The following is a 6,491-nucleotide window of genomic DNA, read 5'->3' on the forward strand; positions in this document are numbered from 1 at the left end:
GAGAGCAAAGGTAAGCCGTGCTACTTGTTTACTGTATTTATTGTTTCAAGCATAAAGCCATAATCGGTCTAGGCCTACTGTATGTAACGAGTTGACATACAAATGTAAACTGTAATGTAAATGTTTCCTAAATTTCCCTCGGGATGAATAAAGTATCTATCTATCTACCTACCTACCTACACCAGGCCCTAGCCAATATCTGTGTGTTATTGTTTGTAGTATTAATAACTTTAGCTAATTACACTTCATTAGCTTAATTAAGTATAGATGTAATGTTTATAACAGGCTTCCCCATTTTATTCTGTAGTTTGAGTAAAAGCGTGAGTCTATTTAACTTTTAACGATCACCCGATTATTACATAGGTATTGAAACATTGGTGAATGAAGCCACTGACAGAACTGAGGATACCTGTATGATCAGCAACCATCTATTGGACATCCACACTGGGGAGGAAGCTGTGTGTACACCAGTAAGTATACAGACTGTACGTCATCTGTACATTACAGTTGTAGTACCAGTAGAGCTGCACATGACGTGTTAAAAACACAATCACCACATGCATGTAGATAATTCATATATTTGTTTAATTTGATATCATTGCTCTCTCAATCAATTCAACCACATCTTTTATTATGAATGTTATTAGATATTTTCTTTACGCATACATGTATAAACATGCAATACAATTTCAAGCTGGTTTGAAAGATTTATTAGTAAAGTTGTGTTTTGTACATTTCAGACATGTCAGAAAGAAATTGCTGTGCAGACGGATCCCCCTCCACGGATACACCACAAGTCCATGCAGGCGCGACCACGTGTGAGGTCAGCTGGACCAAGTTCCAATCCAAGTTGGTTGTTCCAAAGGTCAGCATCATAATATATATATACACACATACATATATACATATATATATATATATATATATATATATATATATATATATATATATATATATATATATATATATATATTATATATAATGCTTGATTAGAAAACATCTTTTTTGCAGAGTATGTTACTGAACTCTTGACCGAGACTCAATGCTTTGTGCCAAGACAATGTTGATGAGGAACCTTTTGAAGTCCCAGATCCACTCAGCAGTCGGTGGCAGAACCAAACCAGAGGGATACTGTTGTGCTGTATAGAAGCAGATTCAATCACTGAACTGACATTGTGTTTTGTTATTGACTCTAATAAAGTGCTGGATACTTGAATGATGTGTAGTTGTCAGATGGAAACGTAGCACAGATCTTTTGAATGGCACATGATGGCAGTCTATGGTTCTTACCAAGTATTCCCCAACAAAATCTCACCAGCTGGCGGTATGCCACATAGTGATACATTCTGTAACATACAAGATAATACATCTCAATGGTAATCACTTCAACCTTATTTGCTTATTTATCTATGTATTCTGTAACTTTGCCAGAGTGACCATTCGACTTCCCAAAAATACATCAAAGTTTCTGAGCTCTACACATTTGTGCACACAAGTAACTTACTCATTATGTGGCTGATCACCTGCTTGTTGTCTGTCCCTCTTCGAATACCTTTGGTAGGCTGTCTGCAACACCCAAACATCCAGACACTTTGATTGGAATCCTGGGTGATCTGTTATGCAGGTTATGTTTGCACCATGTCCCTCATATTCGTTGAATTCCTCCATGACATCCTTTTCTTGGCAGCAGCTCTTCAATTGCTTCCATAATTGTACATAATCGACTGCTTCACACAAAGCCTGTTATGGTCGTACGGAGGTCGGATCTATCTAGTAGCAACTTGTTACCCGTTTCACGTAAGTCTCGTAAAGTTACGACATCGTAACTTCCATGAACATCTGGTAAGTGTTCCGGCTACTATAGGCAGCCGTGAGACGGTCAGTATACAGACTATACTTTATAAACCAGCGCTGTCCTCCGGTCTGTTTGTTAGCTAATAGCTAATGCTTTATATACAGCCTCGTAATATAGGACATTTGACATCAGACACAACGATAGAACCTCAACCGCAGAAACTTCGAGAAAGAATCAAGTTATCAAGCTTTACAGACGTCGATGTGTCCAAGTAGAGAAATAATTGAATATTTAGGGATCGAGCAATTTGTGGACAACTAGTCGGATTCATAACAATTCAAGGAAACCAAGCTATCGACTCGCTAGCAAGCTATCGATAGCTTGCGATCTATTTACGATCAAGGATAATGTTACGTTTTATTATGATGTATTTACTATATATTGAGAAGTTCTATGAACTATAATCAAATGTATATACCTGGCTGTGTTCTGTTGTCGCACAGGATCTCCGCCAAATCCAGCATCACCGTCACCATCATCCGCATGTTCGCTCCCGTCTGTGTCTCCATCTTGAATACTGTGTCTCCAGCTGCTGTTTCCACCACGTTAAACTCGCCCGCATGATCTAAATCCACGACACCGGCATCCTCTTCAATAAACTCCTCTTCTTGAAGGTGCAACGAGTCTATTGACGACTCACAGTCACTCGATTCTGTCGAAATATCCGAGCCAGAGTCCGACATCGCCACGTCTGACGCTTCTGCCGCTTCTGCCGTGCTGTCTGTGTATTCAACTGGTGGACTGTATTCTACTTGTGACGTCAGAACACGGCGTCGGGTGTTTCCGGTAGCGGCAATGTAAACATCGGTGGTCGACATACTAAATCATGATTTATTAAATACTGCGATCATTGTGTCATAAATAACACATCATTTTACACCACAAATAGCATTTACTATCATCAGTAGAAATTCATGTTTATCATTTCGTAGGGCCTTAAACAATCTAATGATATAATATATAATAGTATATAACAACACTTCAAGTACATTTCCCGGATTATACTTACATACTTTTACCTCAGTAACAATATTAATGCAGGACTGTTTCTTGTGAGTATTTTTACAGTATTATGTAGTATTATTACTTTACAGGTACAGAGTACAGGATCTGAATACTTCCTCCATCACTTCTACTGATAAGACCACAGAAATAGAATGAGACGCTAAACTGCTCGCTGTGGTCACCAGCACTGCACATCGACCATAGAAACACAATGAGTTGGCCTGATCTGAAGTGTTGCTTAAATTGCATCGATAATAATATTATCTGTCAAAACTAAATGCATTCAAGTGCCATAATACATTCTGGGTTTCAAGGCTGACTTTTGGTTATTTGCAGAAAAACACACAATTCAAATGGTTTAATGGTTTAATATTTGGTGTGATTAAAAAACAATCTTGGCATTAGTAGTTTTAAATATTTATTATAAGCTGCTTAGAGCGTTATAGGAAAGTAAACAGTACATATTATAATTTATATTGCTGTGAAACATCATTATAAGGTTATAATTGATCTTTGCCCACTACTTGTTTTTACTAATCACAATGTAAGCTAACATTAGAAAGACTGCGCTGCTACAGCTGACAGCTAATGTTAACTTCTTCAATTCAATCTGTTCATTACGTCACAGCAAGCCCTGAGGTTGGTGTGAGTTTTAGTAATCGAGTTTCTCAAGGAATGGTTTCAGCCTTTGTACAAACATTACATCCCCAGCAAGCAGAAAATTAGTTTTTTCTAGATGTGAGCCGAGCAAAAGGAAGCCATGTAGGCTGCAGGTCAACAAGCTGTTTTTATCAGCTGGATCGACATGAAAATCACAGCTGGAGCACAAACAAAACCTGATGTCTACTGTCATCATGGAAAACAGGGGCAGCTCCAGCACTCAGAGGGGAGCCAGGTCAGAGCAACAGATTTAACGGCAGGTTGGAGAGGAAATTCCATTTTAAGTGTTATCACAGCAGAGAGCAACTGTGCAGATAAAAGGTCCTGCTCCTGCACACGATGCAGCTCATCCTTTTCTTCGGGGGAATATCACATTTTACAGCCAAATTAAGTACGGTAAAAATCATTTCACATACAGTACATCAAATGTTCTTTGTTGAGAAACAATTATATAATAAATAATAATAATAAACTAAATATATATATATATATATATATATATATATATATATATATATATATATATATATATATATATATATATATGACGAAATCATGTACTTTTAGAGAGGGAGGCACAATCTTTGATTCATTCACTTGTATCAAAATGACAAGCTGTGTTGTTTGATGGAAATGTTTGCTTTTGATGGATGTTTTTAAGGCTTTGTGAGTGTTGGAGCTTTTTTGAAACAAAATGTGTAATTTTGGCCAACTTTCAGGTTAGGCCTGTGTGTAAAACTGTTTTGACCTCTGAAATACAAGTGCACAGGAAAACTGGAAGCGAGCGCTCCTGGGGACGGGGGAGATGCAGCGAGCTCAGCTTCAGCCATGCGTGCGCTTTGGTAGGAAAGTCTCCACAGACGGCAGAGAGCACATCTCCGGTATACTGTGAAATACAGAGAGCACTCCAGCTTTAATGCACAGGTGTGAGATTAGAACCAGTTTGCCACATCTGAAACACATGTTAAAATGTTTATTCTTACCTCTACTTCAAACTCTGAAACATTGACAATAAATACTGACTCTGCCTTAAAACTACTGAATCTCAATGTTCACATAAGTGATCTTCCTATGGCTATTACTGTAAAACAACAGACTGTAAAAACACAAATGCAATTCACACTGGTACTGTACTGAATGTGGGTTTGTTTACCCGTGAACTGCAGCCTCACCTATTCTTTGTCTTCTCTGTTCCAGGTCCCAGCGCTCACCTTTCCTGTTGCAGCTCTGCCCAGTATGGAAACGCATTTCTGTTGGAAAGAATTGATTTGGGGATACTAAAGCCCAGAGAAAGTCACTTCTACCATGTATCATCTACATAGCACGAGAGGGCAGTAAGGTGGATAATAGGTTTTAGATTACTGCAAATAAATAAGTGAGAGGACATTTTTGATTGGTAGCTGTTATATAATTGCGGAAATTGAAATTAAATATGTTTTTCTAAATGCTCCCATGAAAAAAATGAAATGACACTGCTGAGAGCGATCTCTTTACTGCATCCTACGCAATTTCACACTGACCCTCACCCGTCAGCCTTCCTGGTGAGTGGATTAGGAATCTGGACTCTGTAGGAGCTTTGAGGAGCCGCGTTGTTCAGCAGAGAACAATCAAAGTATTACTTAGTGATTAAATACATCACCAAGTAGGCTATCCCAGGATGGACAAACTAAACTTAAACAATATCTGTTAAGGTTAAAAATAATGTAATTAGAAGTAAATTGTGAAAGCAGCGTCAATATAATGAGAATATGGATTAAGTAATGCTCATTCTGTGAGGATAAACAAATATGTCTTTAAAAGTTGCATGAAACTGGCAACTGTGTTTTCCTCCATAATGTCTCCAGGCAGGGTGTTTTGGGGCATTCTTGATGAAAGCCACATTCCTTTAGTGGCGGGTGATAGATAATATATCTAACAGGTGGGAAATAAGAGCTCTCTGTGCACAATACTGTATGAAGATAATCTGTAAATTAGTGTAATTAGACTGAACTCTGTAACCTGCTCCTCATTACTGCTGCAGGCTCCAGGCTATATTCGCTGCTATTAGCATAACATACCTGAATCTTTCACCTGAGTTGCATTGTGGGTAATGTAGGTGACAGGTATTACCAAGTAAAATGAACGTATGTCATAAAGAGGCTTTGGTTCTATTTTTTGCGGTAATGTTTTTAGTGGAACAACACTTCCTCATGGGGTGTGTGGTTACACGTGTGGTTGGTTACATGTAGTGAGACACCAGCTTATCACCAGTTGTGTGTGTGTGTGTGTGTGTGTGTGTGTGTGTGTGTGTGTGTGTGTGTGTGTGTGTGTGTGTGTGTGTGTGTGTCAGCAGGGTGGACCTTGGTCCCAGCCCATTAAAGCAGCTATCAGCCTCAACAGTAACAGATGGCGCTGACTGCCGCATTCAGCCCATTTATTACTGAGAAAAATAAACGGATAAATAAAAAACATCACTACACTGATGCCTGTGAGACCTAAACAATGTTTAAAGGTGTTCAGAGATACATGGAGGTGTGCGTGATTGCGCATGTGTGTGTGGGCAGCGGGATAATAGATCCTGATGGAGCTTCCAAAGCTCAGAGCAGACATCCAAAATGTAGCCTGATGATTACAGTGAACTGAGCAACAGAGTAGCTGTAAATGAGGCAGTCATATAGGAGATTTATCTCCTTCTGTTTAAAGTGATTAAAGTATTTCTCTTTTACAATCCTTTGCTCATTTTTAATGTCAGCATGTGGGAAACATGGCGTACAAATGTAACCATGTAACCATGTTGACATTTACTGGGCAGGCGATTGCTCACAAGTCAATGGAAATTTGCTTTCAGATGCAAATGTCCCCGAAGCTGAATGACCTGATGCAAAGAGGCATCAGCAAGAAATGTGCATGTCCTGGGGCGTAAATAGAGTAAAAAGTGTGACATGCAGGTCAAATGTTTTACTTTGAACTAAACCTCAGCATTTACTTGAAG

At 38.8% G+C, this 6,491-nt stretch overlaps 1 long non-coding RNA gene across 1 annotated transcript; it reads left to right on the forward strand.

The window, feature by feature from the left end:
• The first annotated feature begins 831 nt into the window (after nt 1-831).
• Nucleotides 832-1,216, forward strand: LOC115006345 (uncharacterized). The gene is made up of 2 exons (XR_003832051.1): nt 832-865; nt 1,012-1,216. It is a non-coding gene; the product is annotated as an uncharacterized LOC115006345 (long non-coding RNA).
• The last annotated feature ends 5,275 nt before the right edge of the window (nt 1,217-6,491 follow it).

This window comes from Cottoperca gobio, chromosome 3, assembly GCF_900634415.1.
Source record: "Cottoperca gobio chromosome 3, fCotGob3.1, whole genome shotgun sequence".
NCBI lineage: Eukaryota > Metazoa > Chordata > Actinopteri > Perciformes > Bovichtidae > Cottoperca > Cottoperca gobio.